Source organism: Panthera leo, chromosome A2, assembly GCF_018350215.1.
Source record: "Panthera leo isolate Ple1 chromosome A2, P.leo_Ple1_pat1.1, whole genome shotgun sequence".
Taxonomy (NCBI): domain Eukaryota; kingdom Metazoa; phylum Chordata; class Mammalia; order Carnivora; family Felidae; genus Panthera; species Panthera leo.
The window spans coordinates 72,357,755-72,380,006 of NC_056680.1; the positions used below are offsets into that span (position 1 = coordinate 72,357,755).

The 22,252-nt window shown below is 40.1% G+C and overlaps 1 protein-coding gene and 1 non-coding gene across 5 annotated transcripts in view; one reads left to right on the top strand and one right to left on the bottom strand.

Moving 5' to 3' along the window:
• Positions 1–22,252, bottom strand: part of SUGCT (succinyl-CoA:glutarate-CoA transferase) — a 747,074-nt gene that overhangs the window by 154,708 nt on the left and 570,114 nt on the right. The window lies entirely within an intron of this gene.
• Positions 2,941–3,042, top strand: LOC122214646. Its single transcript, XR_006200026.1, has one exon. It is a non-coding gene; the product is annotated as a U6 spliceosomal RNA (small nuclear RNA).

Genomic DNA, 22,252 nt, shown 5'->3' on the forward strand with positions numbered 1-22,252 from the left:
TTGACCTTCATAACAAACCTCTGAGGGAGAAAGGGAAGCCTCGTCATCCCAAGTTTGCAGATGAGCAAGCCAACTCTGAGGTCTGCATAACCTGCCAAAGAGTGCATTGCTACATAGGCAGAACTGTTATCGACGCAGCCTTCTTGCTCATGGTTCACGCCATGTGGACTGAGCTCTCTCTCTCTCTCTCTCTCTGAGTCATGACCTCTCTTACCTGAACATACATATCTACTCACTCTCCACCCTCTGCGCCCCTCAGGAGCATGTGAGGCCCACCTTGGATGGCCTGAGGACATGTCACTGCATCACGTGGGCAGCACGTGCTCAGTAAATATTTGGCAAATTGAAACAAACTGAATCAACCTGATCAAATTGCAAAGCAGGTAAATTTTGTGAATTACCCTTCATCCTGTAACCCCTCGTTCTTAACCTCGACTCCCGCCTGTCAAAACCTATACTTCTAGATCTTTCAAATGCATAAACTCTATGATTGATAGGGACTTAAAGTGTTCTCTATCCCTGTAAGGTGACATTTGAATCTAGTGGATGTGGCTGTAATTAATTTCAGGCACAGCCAGAAAGTCTGGGATGACCTGAGAAAGTCAGGGCCTTCCGAGCAGGCCAGAAATCACATGTAGAACTCAGTGGAACTTCAGCCTGTGCCGAAATCACAGGCATTCACAGTCACCCACCTTGGTTTTTCTCATCTATGAGTTGAAAAGTGTGAGTCATAAACTGTTGGAAGTATTTTTAACTCCCCAATTATTTGGATCGTAAAATGCAATGTTTCAACCCTAACCGAATGCTAAGGCCAATCTTAGCAACCAATTAGACAGAGTTGACTTTGAAACCAAAGAACAAGTCCAAGAGAGAAAGAGTAAGCTATTTAAAAAGATTATGTGGATATCCCAATATGTGTAACTCAAAGCACCCATGAACTCTCCATGCAAACAACAAAGTACGATTGTGTCTTCTCCTTGACGTGGACTAAGGGACACTGCATCCTGAGCGCCCCCTCAGCCCGGAGCTTGCACTCCACTTACAAATGGACACATGCTAAGGTGTCTGCATTCTGTCCTTTAAGATTCCTGAGGCTCACATCACGGGGGAGCCCACTCTTCAGCCTCAGCTTTTTCAGTTTACACTTTGAGCCACTAAGTTCTGTCGCTGCCATCTCCTGTCCCTGCCTCTCCTTCCTGGCACCTCTTACAGCCTCAGTTCAGGCCCCCTGAACCTGCAATACTCACTGAGGGATACCGCCTTTCCCTCCCCAATGGCCTCTAAGCCCTAATGCCTCCCCCAACCCCTGCCATGCTGACAACTGGCAGGCTTCCGCCCTGGTTCTCTCTCTGTCTGCCAAACTTGCTCATGCTATACTTTGGCTCCAATGCCCACCCCAGGAACTCCCACTTGCCCTTCCAGACTCAGCTCATACAACCTGGGAAGTCTTTACTGACTGCCAGGCTGAGTTAGAATCCCTGCCCATGCTTTCCCAAAATCCTGAGTATATATCAAACACAGTGTTAATGACACCAGATAGTATTCCTATTAACTTCTCTACTTGTGTCCTTGGTTCTCACAACATGCCAGAACTTGCTGACTGGCTGACTGACTCACTAAAAGAAGAGACTGCAAGAAGTGTGGTCAAGAAAAGTCCCAACTTCCTTTGAGATTTTCCTTAGTGCCTAACACAGTGTCTGCTGCAGGTTCCCAGGTAGTTAAATAAAACTGAACTACATAATCCTTTCCTTGACCAGTCCTCATTCATTCGGTCATCAGGTATTGACCATCCAGGACGTACTGTGGAACTGTGCGTAGTAGACACTGTGGAAGAAACGACCGGGTAAACCAAGGGCCTGGAGGGGTCTAGAGTCAAGAGGAGTAATAGGTTTATAAACAGTAGAGAGTCGTCCACGTCTGAGTGAATCACCAGCAGCCCTTTGTAGGGGAAATAGGGAAGATATAGCCATGGAGAGGAGTTTTCAGGCAGGTCTTAACTGATGAGTACGTGAATATCCTTTGTTTGAGTCTTCTTAGTCATGTGTGTACGTGTGCCCGTGTGTTTTGGATACGTGCTACTACTATCCACAAAATTCCCTGGAATGAATATTTATGCAAATGCTAATTATGCACTAATTACACACTATAATCTAAAACTCCCCTAGGTTATTTCCTGCCAACACAACGTCCCTTTGCTGCGCGTCTCTTAACATTTTAGCTGCTCTTTGGATGACAGTGGTTTTAACATTCCACAGACCCTGGTCTACCATCCCTGAACTGCTTCCTGTCCTGAGTCCTGTTAATCTCTCACGTTTATTATCATTTTTTCAGCTGCAGTCATTGCGAACAGTAGTGTGCTTCCCCCACATAATAAATATTCATGTGCTTATGAAGTCGCAGAGAAAACGTTGCTGAGCATGAAGAGTTGATGTCAACAGTCAGGAGTGGATGAAACACAACACTAAATCTATTAGCATTCCCACATCTTCCTAGAGGCTTAATTGTTTCAGACAAGAGGCTGAAGCATGGAGTTTGGAGGTTTTGAGAATGACTACAAGATGGGAAGGAAAACAAAAGATATAATTGGCAAATTATGGCTCTGGGAGTCACTTCTTTTCACAACAGCACATGGGTAAGAAGCCTTTTCACATTATCTAATTTATCCCTTGGAGACTGGGATGGTCTACTGACCCCGAGCATGAGATAGAACCTGGGCAGCGGTGAGCCAAGCCCTGCTAGGAAATGAGGAATTGCCTGCAATGGGAACTCCTAGTCTGAACTCGTACCCATATTTCTGACCTTAGACCTCTGTTCAGATGCAGCTCTTGGCTCAGAGACAGCTACTGTCATGACACAAGTGGAAATTTCTTTTTCCACAATTCCTGTCTGATGGCATCTAAGAATCAATGCAAAGTCACTTTAAGAGTGTTCTGAAATACTGCTTGCTTCTGCAGTGCATAGACTAAAACTGGAACGATTCAGAGATTAGCATGGCCCCTGCGTGAGAATGGCACTCAAATTCGTGAAGTGTTCCATATTTAAAAAAAAAAAAGAATGCTTTGAAATATTAACAGTTATTTGCTGGACATGAGTGCATGCAGGTGTGCACACACAGTACACTAAGCAAATGCCCAGTAGATGTATGATATTAGACAGAAGTGAGAGAGAGGACGGTGACGTGGAGTAGCGGTATAGGGTAGTAGATGAGCACTTTGTCCTCAGAAAAGCTTTGTAGTCCTAGCTCTGCTACTTACCAGCCATGAGACCTTAGGAAAGCTGCTGAACCTCTCCAGGCCTCAGTCTCATCATCTCCTTAACCCAGTGGTTCTTAAGTGGGGGCAATTTTGTGTGGGCTATTTGAGTGCCAATGACAATTTCAATGCCCCCCCCCACTAATACCTCATAAGTTTTCATCTTATGCCCAATACTGCCTTCAATCTTTCCTGAAACCAAGACTTAGGTCATAAAACAAAGGGATGGTCAGCAAAAATATGTCTAATTTTCAAGCCAAAGCCACTACATGACCAGGCGACCCAGTGGCATTGGACTATCTAACGTCCCCAAAATGTCTCTAGGCATGCAGTCCAGATTCATTCCGTTTCTTCTTTTTTTTTATTTTTTAAAATGTTTATTTATTTTTGAGAGGCAGAGAGAGACACAGTGCAACCAGGGGAGGGGCAGAGAGACAGAAGGAGACAGAGAATCCAAAGCAGGCTCCAGGCTCTGAGCCGTCAGCACAGAGCCCGATACGAGACTCAAACTCATGAACTTCAAGGTCATGACTTGAGCCAAAGTTGGATGCTTAACCAACTGAGCCATCCAGACACCCCTCATTCTGCTACTTCTTAAGGCAAGATGCTAATTTTATCTTAGAAAATGCAGCATCATCTCCCAGGCAGTGACATGCTTGGAAAGGAGAGATCTGGCCACCAATGGCAAAAATTGTTTTATCTCTTTTTAGGTTTGTTTGTTTAACAAGACCAAAAGAGGACAAAGTCATATCTTTCTCACTGACTTCAGCAAGGGCAGTGTTCTATTTAGACACCAGGAAGAACAATGTGGAAATTGTTCACTAGCAATGTGAATCATTTTCAGACAATCCCCAGAAAATCTGGGATAAGTTAGGTAGAAGAGAGATAGATGACAGTACGTGGAAAACTTTATTTATGAATGTTAATAAAATTTCTATTGCAAAGGAAATACTAGAGACAACACTGAAAAGCCCTACATTGAGAGTGAAGCTTATTCCAGCCTGACTCTAAGATGCAAACAAGCCAAAGACCGATTCATTAAGTGCCAAGTTCAAGAGAAAGATGGCAGGCTAGTGCTACAGCTGGAGAAGTTCCCCTCCTCAGGGTTTTGCCAAGAGCCTGCTCACATGCCTTGCAGACCATGATAGATACATTAGGGCAGACCTGACATCCTTGCCGAGCTTTCTTCATGTCAGCTTTTTGCAGCATGGAAATGTGTTGGTAGGTTTTGGACTAAAGGCAATCTCCCTCATTCATACCTGGGACCTTTGACAGAAATTTTCAAAATGGAAAACAAAAATGGCAGCCAGTCAAAATCAAGGTTCTAATTTTTGCAACATCTGGAGATCCGTTTTGAAGACAACGGCCGATAAAAGCAGAATGGGCTTGGATTTATATGAAAATGCACCCCAAGAAATATACAGATATTTGTTGGTTACACCATGGATTCTGACATCTTTCATTTGTTTGAGCTGTGGGAATGTTTTCAAAAAGTGTGGTGAAAACATGGTGGGACAAAGATTTTGTGAGGGCTTGATATATTGACTTCTATTTTCCACAGGTTGGAATGAAATTGTTTTAAAACAGCAATTGAGGGGCACCTGGGTGGCTTAGTTAGGTAAGTATCCTACTCTTGATTTCAGCTCAGGTCACCATCTTACAGTTTGTGGGAGGGAGCCCCACATCAGGCTCTGTGCTGTCAGCAAGGGGCCTGCTTGGGATGCTCTCTCCCTCTCTCTCTGTCCCCCCCTTCTCTCTCCCTGTCTCTCAAAATAAATAAATAAACTTAAAAAATTAAAACAGTGATTGAGACGTATACCACTCCTTACAAGTTTCCAGGTCATGGAAACAGTAAATATTTTAACTGCGTATAGTAACCAGAATTTGTGAGGAAGTGAGTTTCAGTTAAAGTGTCATCAAGGTAAGATGAAGGTTTCAAAATTCTAATACTGAGAAATATGCTGAATGTCAGAGTCAAGTAAAAAGCCAGGCTTTCTAAAACCTGGCTAATCCTTATTCCATGATTATATCTCCAAGAAATTGTGCCCAAATGGTGTATACTCATGGGGATTTGTAGAACATGGTAGCCAAACAGAGTGACCTTTGCAGCCCAAAGATCTGGGTTCAAATCCCAGCTCTGATACTTGTGTGGCTTTGGGGAACTTATTTAACCTCTCTGATCCTCAGCTTCCTCATTTGTTAAATGGGAATGATAATGGTACCTGCCTGATAAGGGCTCTTTATCAAACATTAAATGAGTTTAACATCTAAATGCATGTGAAGCATTTGGAAAGAACACTGCCTGAAATATTTTCAGCGTTCCATCAATTCTGGCTCTCCTCATGTCATTTCATCTTCACACAAACCTTGTGAGATAAGTACCATCCATAATTCTCATCTCACACATGGGAAGATGAGGATTTGATAGGTATATTAACTCGTTCAAGGATAGACAGCTCATAAGTGGTGAAGCCAGTACTTGAAATGACCTGCTTTCAGCCCAAAGTCCACTACATAGTATATTTGGGAATATGACTGAGAAGAGAAAGAGTTGGTTTTTCCTACTAAGGAAAATAGTTGCTAGGGCAGAAATTAGCAAAATCGCTAGTCCAGGAAGTAACTTTCCATTTCTTTCTATGGGACATTTGCCACTCTATTCCTCTCCCTAAAGCACTCAGAATAGGAGAGAAGGGGTGTGATTACAGAGATGAACCCTTTCCAAACTCTTTTTCCCTCAATTTAATCAGATCCCTTGCTTAACACTTAGCACAAAGCAGGAAGAGCCGAATGCCTTTCTCCTTCCTCTTCCCCAACAAAGTTCACAAGAATGTGCACCTCTCATCACAATCAAGTCTGTTGTTAGTAGACTTTTGCTGACTGAGTGAACATCGGCTGACTTATGGGTAAAGGCAAAGAGGTCTAAGAGGTTCTCGCAGGATTTTAAAAGGAAGGTTAATGTTGGTGCCTGAGCCCTCTCTTTACCTGTCTTTCTCTTGGGACCCTCTGTCCCCTGCCATGATCCCTGCCCACCTCCCCTACACCACCCCACCCCTACTTCTTGCCAGGAATCCAGGCTCTTTGAATTGTTCTTGGGTTGGTGAAAGTGTCCACTATGGCAACACATTCACATCAGTAACAAATGTTGAAGCTCAGTTTTTCTCATGCAGGTTTCCATCAGCAAAAGCTCCCATTCTCTTTGTACACTTTGGAAGACACCTTGTGCATTTTCAATGACTGTCCGATGGAAGTCCTTAAAATCAGGACCTTGAAGCCTTCCAACATTTGCTTCTGCTGTTCTTTCTAGACCTCGGATACCTTCTTCTTTTCCCTCAACTACCCCCACCTGTTTGCCCTGTTAAACCGAAAAACTCCTACACCTCCTCTAAGGGGAAGAAAAATGCCATGCATCACTATAGATTTCCTAGCCCACATGAACATCTGTGTCCCCTGCAAGGCAACACTGTTTCTTTACATTCTTCAATTTCTCATAATGCTATCACATTTAGCACAGTGTATCATAATCTTTGTTCAGCACCAGATAAAGTCTTGAAATGTAATAGCCACTCAATAGGGTTTATTGAGAAAAACTATTAAAAGGTGACTTAGGTAGGTGAGGTTTAGTGAGAAAGAGTATAATTTTTGATATCCGAGAGATCTAGGTTCAAATTCCGGTTCAATCACCTCCCAGTTGTGTGACCATAAGAAGTCCTCTACAAACCTCTGTTTCTTCATTTATGAAATACACAGTATTGTTATAAGAAGTAAATGAGAAAAGAATATAAACAGTTTTGCTACATGGTGCACATTTAACCAATTTTTGTGTCTCTCTTAAATTTTGCACACATTTTCATGTCTTTATATTCCTCCTCTCCTCCCCGACCCACACACTATTTCTTCTTAGAACAGAGGAATGTAGCTGTTGAAAGTTTGGATAAAAGAGTATTATAATGACAGGTTTTAGAATCCTTATAAGCAGAGCCTAAGAGAAAGACAGAACCATTTGACTTAAATACTACAAGCCTGATATCAAATATACATGGATATGGATATAGGATCTTAAACCAATGGCCTTTAATATTTCTGGGCCCACTGACAAAGTTATCACCATTATGGAGTAAATATAGCAGGCTATCTTGGTTTGGCTCCATTAAAATTGTAATACATCTAACATGATTATTCTGATTCCACTCTCACCAGAAAGCTGGGCCAGCCTTCTGGGAAGAATTATGGGTCATGCTGATTTTGACTCTTTCCAGGCCCCTATGGCTGTGACATTTCACAATCAGGAAATAGCATGGCTTCTGATTATGATCTGGCTGTGAGAAGAAAGCTTCTGGTCTTATTTCAGTAAGTGGCTCCAGTAAAGTAATCAGTTTTCTGGAGTCTACCACAAACTCATATATATTTTATCTTACATGAGACAGTATTGATTGACCTAAATGCAAACTTGATTTCTTGTGTCTTCAAGGAGAGGTCCAGGTCACCCCAAGACTTCATTTAGTTTTGTTTTCCCCCCTATTCCTATAGACTTCACCAGGATTCTTTGAGGTCCTCAGTTCTCTAACAGAAGGAGATCCACTCTCAGTTTTTCCTCGGTTTTTTTTTTCTTCTGCCTCCAAGAAAAAAAATCAGAGAGCCAAAGGCAAAAGGCCCAAGTATAGTTGGTCTTGATGAACTATTGTCTTCACTGTTGGAGGAGAAACAGACTTCGTCAGTGATTTTTGGCCACAATCTTTAGGTCCTCCTAAAGATTCCAGCTTAAATGTCTGTATGGATGAATCTCTCTTATTAGTTCATTAATATGACTTGCACCAGGACCTATGAAAATGTGTCTTTTCAATAATTAATAGGTAACTTAATTAGCCATGGGGAAGAAGTCAGCACTTAAGACTGATAATAGTTGATTTATACAGTATATTTGAAGGAGACTGGATAGAAAAATCTAAAGTCTAAAACAGTTTCTTGTTTTAAACTCTCTTTTGAACAGAAGTCAGCTCACATCACAAAAATGTTCTTGTTCATACATATAATGATTCTGTAAATACAAGTTTTAAAAAGAGCTTTAAGGCAATAGTCGCAGACAACCAAATTGTAACCATTATGTTTACCATCTTGGCCCATGTCCCAAGCTCCACATGTTTTTGGCATAGTTTTTTTTAAATCAACAATAAGGGCTCAACTATGAAGACCCCTTTTTGTTGCTATTCCAAATGAATAAGAGAACAAATCCATTTATCTAAAAATGAATTTGAAACTCTTTGGTGTATGGTGACCATATGCATCAATCCTTGAAAAGTAAAAGCAAAATATTAACTTCCCTCTCTGGTGGAACACTTTAGATTTCTGACATGAGGAACTGATCCTATTAACTGGTAATTTACAGTGGCTACTTATTGCTTAAATGTGGAAAATCCACAGGGGTAGACATTGGGACTTAAGGAAGAGAGTACCCTGAGTACAATAATATGCACAGCTAATCCTCATCATTCACCCTGTATCATTCTCCACCATACAATTCCCTACCCACTTCCTCACCCTCCACTCCATCCACCGCACCCCCAGCTACTCAGTTAAATAAGAAATGTCTGGCAGAGTTTGCTACAAGAATGTGAGTTGCAGCAAACGGACCTGGTCTATTTATAAGAAATGATTCTTCTGCCATTTTCTTTCTTTCTTTTTTTTTAATATGAAATTTATTGTCAAATTTTCATGTCTTTCATTCCAGGATTCCAAGAAGTTCCCCTGTCTTTACTATATGATGTCCTTCACATGGTGAGAAGGAAGGAACTTTGGATCAAGGGAAAGTTTCATCTCTACGGAGGGCCAACAAACCAGCAGCAGAAAGTCTCCCTCTAAAATCCAAGAGGAAGGGGTGTCTCAGTAGCTCAGTTGGTCAAGTGTCTGACTTTGGCTCAGGTCATGATCTCATGATTCCTGAGTTCAGGCCCGTGTCAGCCTCTGTGCAGACAGCTCAAAGCCTGGAGCTTACTTTGAATTCTTCCTCTCTCTCTGTTTCCCCCCACATGTGTTCTTTCTCTCTTTATCTCTCAAAAATAAATAAACATTCAAAAAATTTATTAAATAAAAAATAAAATCTGAGAGGATAGCTATTCCATTAAGATTGTTTCATTAGGAAATTTCTAGTTATCTCATCCTTTGAGAGTGACATTCTAAACAAACCATACTGCTCCTTTTTTGCTTGGAAATCTACGTTTTGTTTTGTTTTGTTTTGTTTTTAATTCAGACATAAAAAGATTTAAAAAAAATACTGCCTTCCCATTATTTTTATTTTCCCCAGAATTGGGGGACCCATCACTTCCCATAAACTGGACACTTAAATCTTCTCCAGAACAATGAGATGTCTGCTCCAGTGAAATCCGCTTTTTCTATTACTTGATAGGCTTAAAATGAGTAAACACAGAGGGAAAAATGCAGGGTGGTGGAAACTGGAATACATAACGCTCAGTCTGTGGCTTTCTGAGCAAGTCTTGCTTATGATAAACTTTTAAAGAAATGTAAAACTGGGTCTGAACCTCATAGAATTGAGTCAATTTCTTTCCTTTCCTTCCTTCAGTGACAAACTATACAAGGCATAGACAAACTCCCACTCCAGCCCCCATAGGCCCATAAATTAGCCTTTAAGTAAATCCATTCCATTTCAGAATTCCACAGTGGGGCCTTAGAATGTTTACTCCCCCCAAAGTTTCTTGCAGATATGAATATAGAATTCAAATACTTAATCTGCCAATTTTAATTTAAGGGTAAATGTATTTTTATTATATAGATCATTATATGATAAAGTATATAATACATTATATATTATATATAAATTTTTCATAAATTATTTTTTGACTAAAAATAGAATAAAATTTCATTATAGTAAATATGGGGAATGCAGAAAAAAATTTTAAAGGGGAAAAGTTATCCATAATCTCATTCCCAAATATGATTAGTATTAGCATTTGGGTGCATTTTTTCCTTCCTAAATGTTTTTATATTGTATATTACTTTTATTACAAATGTGATCAAAGTGCACAGAAATTTTGTATCTTGCTATCATCTCTGAAATGTTACATACATTAAAAAAAATTTTTTTAATGTTTATTTATTTTTGAGACAGAGAGAGACAGAGCGTGAGCAGGGGAGGGGCAGAGAGAGAGAGGGAGACATAGAATCTGAAACAGGCTCCAAGCTCTGAGCTGTCAGCACAGAACCTGATGTAGGGCTCCAACCCATGAACTGTGAGATCATGACCTGAGCCGAAGTCAGACGCTTAACCAACTGAGCCACCCAGGTGCCCCCATACATTTCAATGGTTTGATGATAACCTATTGTTTGTATATAACTGCTTTGGGACTTTGGAAATTGTTTGTAATTTTTTATTATTAATGGCATCTTGGGGGCAAACATAATTTCAAGATAAATAAAAGTGCCATACCAACTACTCTAGTAATTGGGAACAATGCCAGGTTTTTGATTTATTGGGACAAACTGGAACTCAGAAGCACAATGGCTAGCAGGTCTTGAAGCATCTCACTTTAGATCTCTGGCAACAGACACCTCTTTGGACTCTGCAGATCCAGCTAGAATTCTGATAAGATAGGGAGATTGGGTCTCTAATGGCATCCACTGCAACATGGACATTAGCAAGAAGGTTCAGTCTCTTGGACCAAAATTCATCACGTCATGGGAGGCCAAAGGTCTGTACCTGCATAGCACTAATATTTACTCACTATAGCACTAAGAATAGTACTAAGATTTTACATTTCTATAACACCTGCTAGATTAGGTCTTAATATCTTGAATGTCCAATAAATTTTATTGAAGGATGAATAGCTCCATATTACCAAATCACTTCCTTGGTAAATAAGTTCATTGATGAAATAACAAATCTGAGCCTATAATTCCAAATACACATAAAAGAAATGAACAAGAATTATTTATCTTCATCATTTTCAAGTATAGCCACTTCTCCTTTGCTTGAGACTTGCTGACTTATAGAACCCAGAAGATTCTCTGAAGATGCTCCCAAGAGGATCCTCATGACAGATCCTTAGAGGAGTGACATAGTCTTGTGAGGTATATGTGGGTGATCAAAAGTTGAGACTAGTGCTTGATTCTCATCTAGAGATTACTGAGGGAGGGCAGCAGCCCATGACAACAAGCATCAATTAGTTGCAGTAAAGCATAGTGTTTGTGGAAAGAAAAAAAACTATAGTGCTTGTGTGAAAGAAAAACACATGCCCCCCCCCCCCCACAAAGAGATAAAAAATTTCTGATATGAAGTAAGGGGTAAGTCTCTCCAAAGGCAGGAGTTGGGGGCATGTCCATGCATTTTTCTTTCACATCATCCAGTTCCATAGAGGAACTGGATGGAACCTCTTTCACACCATCCAGTTCCTCAAGGAACTCTTTCATACCATCCAGTTCCCCATGGAACTCTGAGGATGTAAAAGAGGAATTTAGTTATTCCTAAGCTCCTCAAGAAAGAACATACAAGTTAGAAGAGGTGCATGAGCTATGGGGCTGCAAAAAGGCTACCAAAAACAGCTAGGAGGCACTAGTAGGCAGAAAAGGGATTGGGGCATTGTCGACTGGTACTGCTAAGGGAAAATTTACCTGACACTCTGAGAGGGAGCAGGAGTAAAGATGGAAGTAACCACAGGTTGATGATGAAGGGAAACTTCAAAAAGTCATTTGAACAGCAAAACTACAGAGAATTAACCCAAGTTAGAGCAAAAAGATAAAGAACTCCAGGAGGGATGTCTTTAGGTAAATACTAACTGATAAATAACATTTCGTTGTTATTTATCTTATCACAAGCACTACATCAGCACAGTCTACCAATATCAGAGAAAATAAGACAGAACTGGAAATGAGAATACATGTTCACAGACAAGTGTCCACTGATGTCAGATCTCTGCCTCCACACCCCTCATCCACTGCAAAGGGAGCCATGCCTTGCTTAGAAAGGACAATTAGACATGGTAAATTGAACATAAATGTTTATTATTAATCCCTCCCAATTCTCCATGAAAATGACAGGAAAGGAAATTTTCTAGACCTAGAAAAGGACTAAGAAGGACTGGAAGGACTAGAAGACCTAGAAGGACTAAGAGATAAGGGAAAGAATTGACAGAAGATGAGAAATGGTAGCAATATTTTGTAAGCTGAAAATGCAATGGATGAGCCATCATTTACTTAGAGATGGGAAAAAGCTGAAACTGTGGATTAGAGAGTGGAGCAGTGAGGAACATTAAGCTGCAAAATCCTGGAACTAGAGGCACCAGCAACCTCAAAAAAGGCAGGGGTACAGGGTAAAACTGAAAGCAAGCATATGCAGACAGTTGATGTTGACTGCCCCTCCTCATCCTTCTGGAGAGGCTGAACAGGGCCCACAGCTGAGGACAAAAGTTATATTCCACGCAGGAAACTAGACAATTAAGTAAAAATCTGCATGGCAATCATGAGATTCCCTAGCCTCCTTCCCCAACTTGACCTCAAGAACACAGATTACCAGGCTAAAACTCCAAAGACAGAGATTTGTAGGATTTCTCTCTCAAGAACTGAACAAACCAAGAGAATATCTGTAGATGCAGATATTTGGGGTCCCCCAATGAAAAGCCTTCCTATCAGCCTACACTCAAGAAATGAACAGTCCATAAACTCTGCCCTCACCTATAAGCTTCCAGCTAGCCTTTTAGTGTCACCTTCTTCAATATTAATAGGTACCCAATATGTCTTTCTATGTGATGTGCACATTTTCATTTTTACAAAAGTTAATTACTTTAACCCTTTACATATAGTATTAGTGTTTTGCACATATACATGTAAATGTATTTCATCATAATAGCTCTATAATGTAAGTACCATTACTGTTCTCATTTTTCAATAAGGAAACTGAGGGACCTAAAGACTAAGCAACTTGCTCAAGGTCACAAGCTATGAAGTGGTGTGGCCAGTTTCACAACCTTTAAGTTTGGAACCAGATCCAATGCTTCTAATCTCTAGATTATACTGCCTCAAAATAAATGTACAGACAAAGTTAGACAACCAGAGAGAGAGGGAAACAATGGAAACAGGCAACCAAGGACCAAAAGAAAAGTGTAAGTTAACTATAACACATTTACTCAATTTATTCATTTGTATTACTCAATTTATTCATTTGTAAAACAAAGCAAAATAAAATGCCAAGATGCTCCCTTATTCAGAGAATGAGTATGGGAACAGAAGATTGAAGTAAATGAGTTATAAAATAAACTTATAGAACTAAAAGGAAAAGACAGAAAATAGGAGAGAAAACTAAGACGATCTACCTAGGAAAGACAGAGTAAGCTGTCATTATGAAATTACCCAGAGAAATAATACAAGAAAACCTCCAGAGTGAATGATCCCATGAATATCCAATTAGCACAATAAATGATAAAAGAGTTCCACTATGACACACCACTGATAAATATAAAAAAGATTATTCTGGAAGTTTCTAGGGAGGAAACTAAACACAATCAGAAGATAAAGATTTAGAATGACATTAGGCTTCTGAACAGCAATTCTGAAAGACAGAAGACAATGAGTGGCTTCTGACCAAGTAATGATCAAAGGTGAAAATAAAATAAAGAGCTTTTCCAACACGTGAGGTCTCAACAAAAATTTTGTCCCTTCTGTCTTTTTTTTTCCTATAGAAAGACAGTGTTCTAGAAAATAACCCCAATTTGATGATGCAGGGAAGCTTCAAGAAGTCATTCAAATAGCAGAACTAGGGAGAATTAATCCAAATCAGAGCAGCAGGGGAGATGTCTTTGGGTAAATACTCAATGATAGATCATCTGTTTTGTTGTTGTTATTCTTGTTCATCTTACAGTGGAATTTTACAACTCCATTGCAGAATTTAGGTATGAATTACTCCTACAAACATTAAAAACTAAGGAATGGATAAGCAAGACAGCTATTAATTCAGAATAAAAATAAAATACTCCTACAACAGTATGTCTCTCAATTGTGAGAAATAGTTATTTACTCCCAATAATGTAAATACTGGCTATGGATTTAACCAAAAACAGTTACCAATTATGTTGGAAAGGAGGAAGGGAAAAATAGGTTGTAAGTTGTATGGGAGATGATTCTAGAGAACTGAATTCTCATCTGAATTCTCATTCTCATCTGTAGGACAGAATAAATATATAATGTCCACAATTCCAAGAAGTTAGGAGATAGCAAAACTGTGTTATTTAGAAATATGAAGGTAATTAGTAGAAGAAACAACTTTAAGCGTTTTCCAAAAACAAGAATTTGGGAAGGAGATGGTGGAGCAGGAGGATGCTGCTTTTTATGATAAGCCTATGAATTCTACTTGTTTCTTCAAACCATGGATATGTATTACTTTGATAAGATGGCCTTTTTTTTTAATTACAAGGAAACACTTTAAAAGGGTGGATTAGAGTCTCAGAACTGGACTCCAAGTAAAATCTCATTGCATCTATATCCCCTAGATACACAGAGACTCTTAGGTCCCCAAACATGTCAGGTCCTATTTCCTATAATCTGTGATATTACCTTACACAGGAAAAGTATAGATGTAATTAAGGTTCCAGATGGTGGTCCAAATTAATCACATGAGACCTTAGGAGTGGAGAACCTTTACTGGCTGCAGTAAGAAAGATGAAACATAACAGGGCCCAATCCACCCTTGTTGGACTCTGAAGGTGAAGACAGGGGGCCATGAGCCAAGGAAGGCAGCAGACCATCCCTCAGCTGATAATCAGCAAGAATATGGGGACCTCAGTCTTATAACTACAAGGAACTGAACTCTTCCATCAACCAGGATGAACAAGGAAATGGATTGTACCATAAAGTCTCCACAGAGGGATACAGCCTACTGACATCTTGGTTTTAGCTTGGTGAGGTCCATGCCAGACTTCTGACTTACAAAATTATTACACGATACAGTCATGATGTTCTAAGCCACTACATCTGTGGTAATCTGTCATGGCAACAATAGAAAACTAACACAGAGTGCCAGATTCTAAACCAACTCATGCAATTACTATGGATGAACATTGAGTGACAGTTTGAGAGTGAATGTGGACACTCAATGGGCTTAATAAATCCATAAATTTAAAAATCACCAGAGAGATTGTTTTATCTTCTTAATACAGTTGACTAAGGTCAACTGTGAGTCAAGCAATGGAGAACCCACCAGCCCATCAAACACTAATCAATAGTTTTGAGCATGGCTAAGGGTTCTGAAGGTTCCCACAGTGGAAAAGGAAGCTTCAAACATCCAAATTGCTTCCACATTCTTCTGCTAGAGCCATTCCTATCAAATGCATCCAAGCCAGTGGGATGGGTTTATGATGGAATATAAATATTTGTAAGCACCCAACATAAAATCATAGTCTCTGATTTCACAAGTAAGCCCTGCAAAAACAAGGTGGTAGTCTTGGGCACAGGTGAGCAGGTGAAAAAACTGACCTGCTCAAACAGCAAAAGTTTCAGGGCTAAATCAAGCTTAACTAAAGGTGCAAACTGCCCTTTATTTCAACCTGAGAGCCAGCAAATGAAGAAAATAGCTCTGATCTTTCTTTCTTCCTTTTTTTCTTGTGGGAAACTTCTTTTTAAATTGAGATATAATTATCATATAACACTGTGTAAGTTTAAGGTGTACAACATGCTGCCTTCATACATTTATATATTGCAGTACCACAGTGTTAGCTAACACCTCCATCATGGCACATAATTATCACTTCTTTTTTGTGGTGAAAACTTTAAGATTCAGTCTCTTAGCAACTTTGAAGTATAATACTACAATACTGTGGATGCGGTGCTGTGCATTCGATCTCCAAAATGTATTCATCTTCCAACTGTAAGTTTGTACCCTTTGATGCATGTCTCCCCATTCTGCCATCCCCCAGCCCCTGGTAACCACCATTCTATTCTACTCTCTGTTTCTATGAGTTCAGCTTTTTTAGATGGCACATATATATGAGGTCATACAGTATTTGTCTTTCTCTGTCTGACATCTCACTTAGCATAATGTCCTCATGGTTCATCCGTGTTGTCACAAATGACAGGATTTCCTTCTTTCTCATGGCTGAATAATATTCAATGAGGAGTGTGATGTTGGGACCTTTTTCCTGATTTTTTTTTTCTTGCTACATTAAAGCCTGATGAAATTTACACAGAATAATTGGGAAATTGCTTTTCACAGAAAAGTCTAGGTTTTTTTTTTTCAAGCAGAAAATGCATCTAAACCAATTTTTAAAATAATAAGTTACTGACATAAAGCAAAGAAAATAAACTGACAAGCTACAAAATATAAAGGAATCCTATTTCCACTATGGACGTGCCACAGGTCCACAACCTGTTGAAAGAATAGCAATGATAGAAATGGAATGGACCCTTTCCACTTTGGCACTACAGATATTCTTGGTCTTCAAATCCTTTGCTTTTGGAGACACCAAACAGTTAGTATACAATAAGAAGAATGTAATTTACATCACAAAATTACATTCACAAAATGAACAAAGAATAAAGACTATTTTCAAGCTAAGTAAAAACACATAAAATATAAACTTCTCTCCTTCCTACCAGAGAGAGTAAGGGGATTTATTTTTGTCTCTTGCCTTAGTTTTGTGTGTAATCTCCTCAAGGTCCCTGGCACTTAACGTGTATTTACAAAAGGGGATCAGGCTGTTTTGACATTAATGTCCTAACAGAAGTCTTCAGTTGTCCTTTGCTAGTGGAAAGTGTAAGTTTTGCTTAAGTTTAAAGAAAATTCATGGGCTTTCCTAATGGAAGTGTGGATGTTATCCGATGTTGAAATGGATCATGGTAATAAACTGGACCTGTGCTTCATCTCATTTCTCATTACTATCCCTAGGGTCTCACTTACTGTACTACTACTGAATTGATAGCCATCCCCAGGTAGAATGACTGTGGCTACACTGGCCACACATCCCAGCTTTGGAACAGGGAACTATGGTCACCATACACCACCAAAGAGAGCATAAAAAATGAAGACAGAGATGTGATTTCCAATCATAAATGATGTCAAAATTCCCTCCACATTGGACTTTACCAATGTGAAATATAGATTTCTTTCCTATAAAACTTCATGAGACAAGGAGTAGTCACATCCCTGAGAAGGGTATGGGGAATATAATTACCTTTGACAATAGAATGTTCCCTGGGACTTTCAAGGCAAAACCGTTAGGCCTTTTATTTTTCTTTTACTTCTTTTGTGGGTGTGCAATCCTTTCTTAAACATTTGGTCTACATATGGATAGACCTGTGATTTTAAATGGCCTAATGAGCTTCAGACAGACTTCTAAGTAACACTCATGAATAAGCCAAAGAGAGAGTTTCAGATGCTAACATTTACTGTACTAAGAATTTTTTTTTTGTTTGCTGATTTTTTTCCCCCTTTAAAAAGTTAACACTTATTGAGCATAATATATCCTGAATCTTGTGCAGGTGTTAAACAGCTGACTTTAATTTTTTAAAGAACCAAATCCATCTTTTACCAACCCCCCCACAAAAAAATTAGCCCTATTTATTTAGGTAATTTTGACAGTAAATCCTTCCTCTCTATTCTGTCCCAGAAAAAGGATTGCATTTCTCTGTAAAAATAAACTTTCTGTGAAGATTAAGACATGACCTCATGACAACTTGGTCCTTAAAAAACGATGGGTCCATAATGTGACATTACATTGTTTCTTAACCCTTTAATTTAGGATGGAGGGACACATATTAGCAATACTGGCTTAAAAATGAAATAGTCTATCTTTCTATAATGGCATAAAATGCCATGGAATGGCAAGTGGCTCTAAATTAGGAATCATCTAGACTGGGTATGAAATTCCCATCATAGGAGAATACTGGAGTGAGTAAAAAGGAATCAATCACAGCATAGCAAATGAGATTTGAAAACAGGAGGGGATATTTAACAAAAACAAACCAATTGAATTGGTGAGGGGTTTGGCCTTGGACTCAGGATTCTACCCTAACTTATGGGCTTTTTTTCTCATAAACTTTCTGGTGTTACCACTATTTTAATGACTAGTTATTTTCTGTTGCCATGCCAGACAAAGTGGTCTCTGCTTCCACCGACCAAAACAGGAGCCAAAGCAACAAAACAGGAGCAAAGTGGAAAAAGGTACCCAGAGTACTACTCATTGTTAATAAAAGACCTTGACTTCCTTGAAAAACAAGATAATACAGGGCAGATGTATGAGGCGGGATGCAACCTTTGTCCAGCTTTCCGGAAAGTGGTTATTATGAGATTGCAACTTTCTTTTAAATATTCCAGTGTAGACAGTGATGTGTCCATGCAGGTTAGTTTTCACCTATACCCTTGGAATGGTCATCTGCACTAATCACCCCAGGGGTGGTGAGTTAGTGTGGGAAAAGTCTTAATCAGAAAACCAGTTCCAGACATAGTTACCACAAGATAGTCTTCAGCTATCTTCAAACCTGATAAATGCCAGGGGCTTTGTTGGTTAGCATAGTGAATATTGGAAATATTCTTTAATCATGATATTAGTAACAAAATATGTGATAGGAACATGGTAGGTAGGGGCATTTTTACTTTCACATAAATAAATGACATTTAGGAATCTGGTAAGCCCAATAGCCTGTACCCTTCAGAATGGTGGCCTGGGCTCCTAGAAGAAGTCTCGTATCCAGCCTTTGATGGAAGAATCATTGGTCACCACTATCTGGAACTCTAAGAAGCTACCAAAACCAACCAGAAAGAACCTAAAAGTTATGAATAAGCAAATTGGCTAAGGTTGCTTTGCAATCAGGAGACTTGCCTAAATATTTGGGGCAAGTAAACAAATTGGTTGTAATGAGGGGTTAATTGAATCAAATTACCTATATTTTCTTCATGTAAGAAAGCAATACTTGTCTTAAAAATCCAGAATTGTATTCAAAATTACATAGTCTCTTGCCTCTGGGTCTCATATACCACGTGAGTTATAATCACCCCGGAGAAACAATTCACACCACTCACTCTACGTTAATGTAATGGAGTTTTTCCAGTGAGTTTACTCAGGAGGGGAAAGCAGGAGTTGCCCCGCATGCCCTATTTGTGGATTGTTTTCCTTCTGTTGATGACTGGCAGTTCAGAAGGATTTTTCCGGTGAAGTAAGGAGGTATGGATAATTATCTCTTGACAGCTAAATATAACTCTAGATCAAGCCTTTTTACTTCACACATTCATTCATTCCTGCTCACAGATCAGGAGGAGAGAAAACTGTAAACATGTCACCATGGCTGCCAATGAAACACTGTGAGGCAAAAGCTAAAAGAGGAGCAGTACCTTACATTTTCACTGCTGTAGTAGCCAGTTCTCAAATGGCAACCAATTATCCTTGCTTTCTAGTATTTTCGTACTTGTGCAGTCTCCTCCTTGAGGAATAGGGCTGACCTGTATGATCAATAGAATACTACAGAAGTAATGGTGTGTGAACTCCAAGAATAAGTCATAAAAAAATATTATGCTTGGGTTTTATGCTTGAATCTCTTGAACATGGGAAGCATGGAGAGGCTTAGCCAGTGCCAACTTGCCAGCCATGACTGTGGGCCACCTTGGAACAGAACTTGCAGCCCCAGTCAAGCCTTCGGATGACTGCAGCCAAGTGAGACTACAAACTCATAAGAGACTACAAGGCAAAACCACCCGGCTAAACTGCTCCTGAATTCCTGACCTACAGGAACTGTGAAAGAGAATAAGCCACTTATTTTGTTTAAAGTTACTATGTTTGGGGGTAGTTTGTTACATAGCGATAAATAACTAGCCACGGCTAACCCTACAGCATTTTCAACTCCATTCTTTTTTGAAAGTCTCCCACATAGAGGTTTCTAAAAGCAAGATACTGATTTTCTTATTAGCCTTTCTTTTACTAGAAGTGGCCATGGAAACTGTTCTGGCCAATGAGACATAGTCTGCTAAGAGGGTTGTCTTAGAAAAAGAACAGGTACAAACAGAGTTCACTCACATAGCTCTCCCCACCCTTCCAGGTTTCTGCTCTGAATATAATGATGTCCAGAGGTGCCTGGGTGGCTCAGTCGGTTAAATGTCTGACTCCTGATTTCAGCCGGGGTCATGATCTTGTGGTTTGTGGGTTTGAACCCCACGCTGGGCTCTGCACTTACATTTCTCTCTCTCAAAATAAATAAACTTTAAAAAAATAAAAAAAATAAAAAAAATATTAATGAATATCATGACGTTTGGAGCTGAGGCACCTATCTTACCGCTGGGATGCAGCAAAGGAGCGTGGAGTAAACAGGAGAGAGGTTAGGTTCCTGACAACACTGTTGGCTATGTGAGGTAGCACTGGCTGGTTACATCCTACCACCTCAGAAAGTGACTAAAACAAACCCAACTTTTACATCACTGTCAGCTGGGGTTTCTACGACTTACAGCCGACAGCATTCCTCACTGATAGAGAATTTGGAACGGTGGCTGGGGGGGTGGTGGGGAGGCTTGACACGTAGACCTGGCTGAGGGGAAGAGGTAGGACATCAGCCTCTGAGGTTCTGATTATTTGTGTTTGGCAAAAAGATTACCTCGGTTATGCAGTGATGAAGCACCTTGTTTAAACCGCTGCCTGCTGGGATGCCGACTCGGTACCAAAACAAAAAGATGTAGTGTTAGGGGGAAACGCAGAAAAATGAGCTGTGGCAGCATTTTTTTCCATACATCTTTTTTGGCTGTTTCAGAATGTTTAGGAAGCTCACATGGGGAGGCAAGGGACTTGAGTGGGCACCTCAGGACACGGCAGGTCAAAGAGGACACGTATACACTCAGTAGTCATTCCGAAGGCTGTGGGTTTGCAAGCTTGGTTTCCAGTAACAACTGTTGTGCGAAACTGAATAGGTGACTTCCAAACATGAAAGGTTTTTCTCCCTTTGTCTCTCCTGTGCTTTGATACATAGCAATGAAGCAAACCTTTTGTAGAGTCTGATGTATACTTTTCCCATTTAGCCCACGAAAGGGAAACAGAAATGGACAGGCCTAAGGTCTCATGAAACGTATTTCACTTTTTGTCCTGTGATAGAATATCAGCCATTAGAAAGGTAGTCGTAACCGTTTGTCAAGCCGGTACTAGGTTTCAAGGCATTGCTATATGCATTACTTTATCTGATATTTACAACAACAGTCCCTTTGCCAAAGGAGAAAATTGAAGATGCTTGCAAAGGAAGCCCAGCCTCATTTGGCTCCAGAACTCTTCGCTCATATCATTATGCTGTAATGCCTCCAAGTGTTTCTGTTAATTATTTATTTAGAATATTGCTCACTGTTGTCTGCTTTCCTGATGTGACTGGCCTCCACCTCCTCACTGGTCTCCCTGGCTCTCCTCCAATCTGGCTGCAGTCACAGACATCTTTCTCAAGTCTATACTCGCTCATGTTTATACATTGTTGTTTAAAGGCTTAAGTCAAAACTCCCTGACGTGACGCCTCCAAGTTCTGTGTCACTCACCCCTATTCCCTGCCCGCCTGCCTCAGCTCTTGGCATTCCTCCCTGTCTTGACACCTCTTTCACGTCGTAGCTCCCCCTGCTCATTCTGTGTCCTCTCCTGACCGGCTTTCTCTCACTTCCTTATGCTTTTTCAGTCCTACCTGCCCCCTCTCCCTGGGCACTGTCTCTTGACTTTTCTGGCCTGGTGACCTCCCACACGTCCTTCATCTCAAACATCACTTCTCAAGCACTTTATGCTTCAACCAATTTCAGTTCTTACTGTCTTTTCTTTGTCTCTCTCTTAGCTTGACTCTGTAAGTAATTTTTATCCTTGTGCTCCCAGGGTTCCATTGATGCTCAATTCATTCATTCTTTTAAAAATATTTCCATGCTCAGAGCACCTGGGTGGCTCAGTCGGTTGAGCATCTGACTTCAGCTCAGGTCATGATCTCAGGTTCCTGGGTTCGAGCCCCACGACAGGCTCTGTGCTGACAGCTCAGAGCTTGGAGCCTGCTTCGGATTCTGTGTCTCCCTC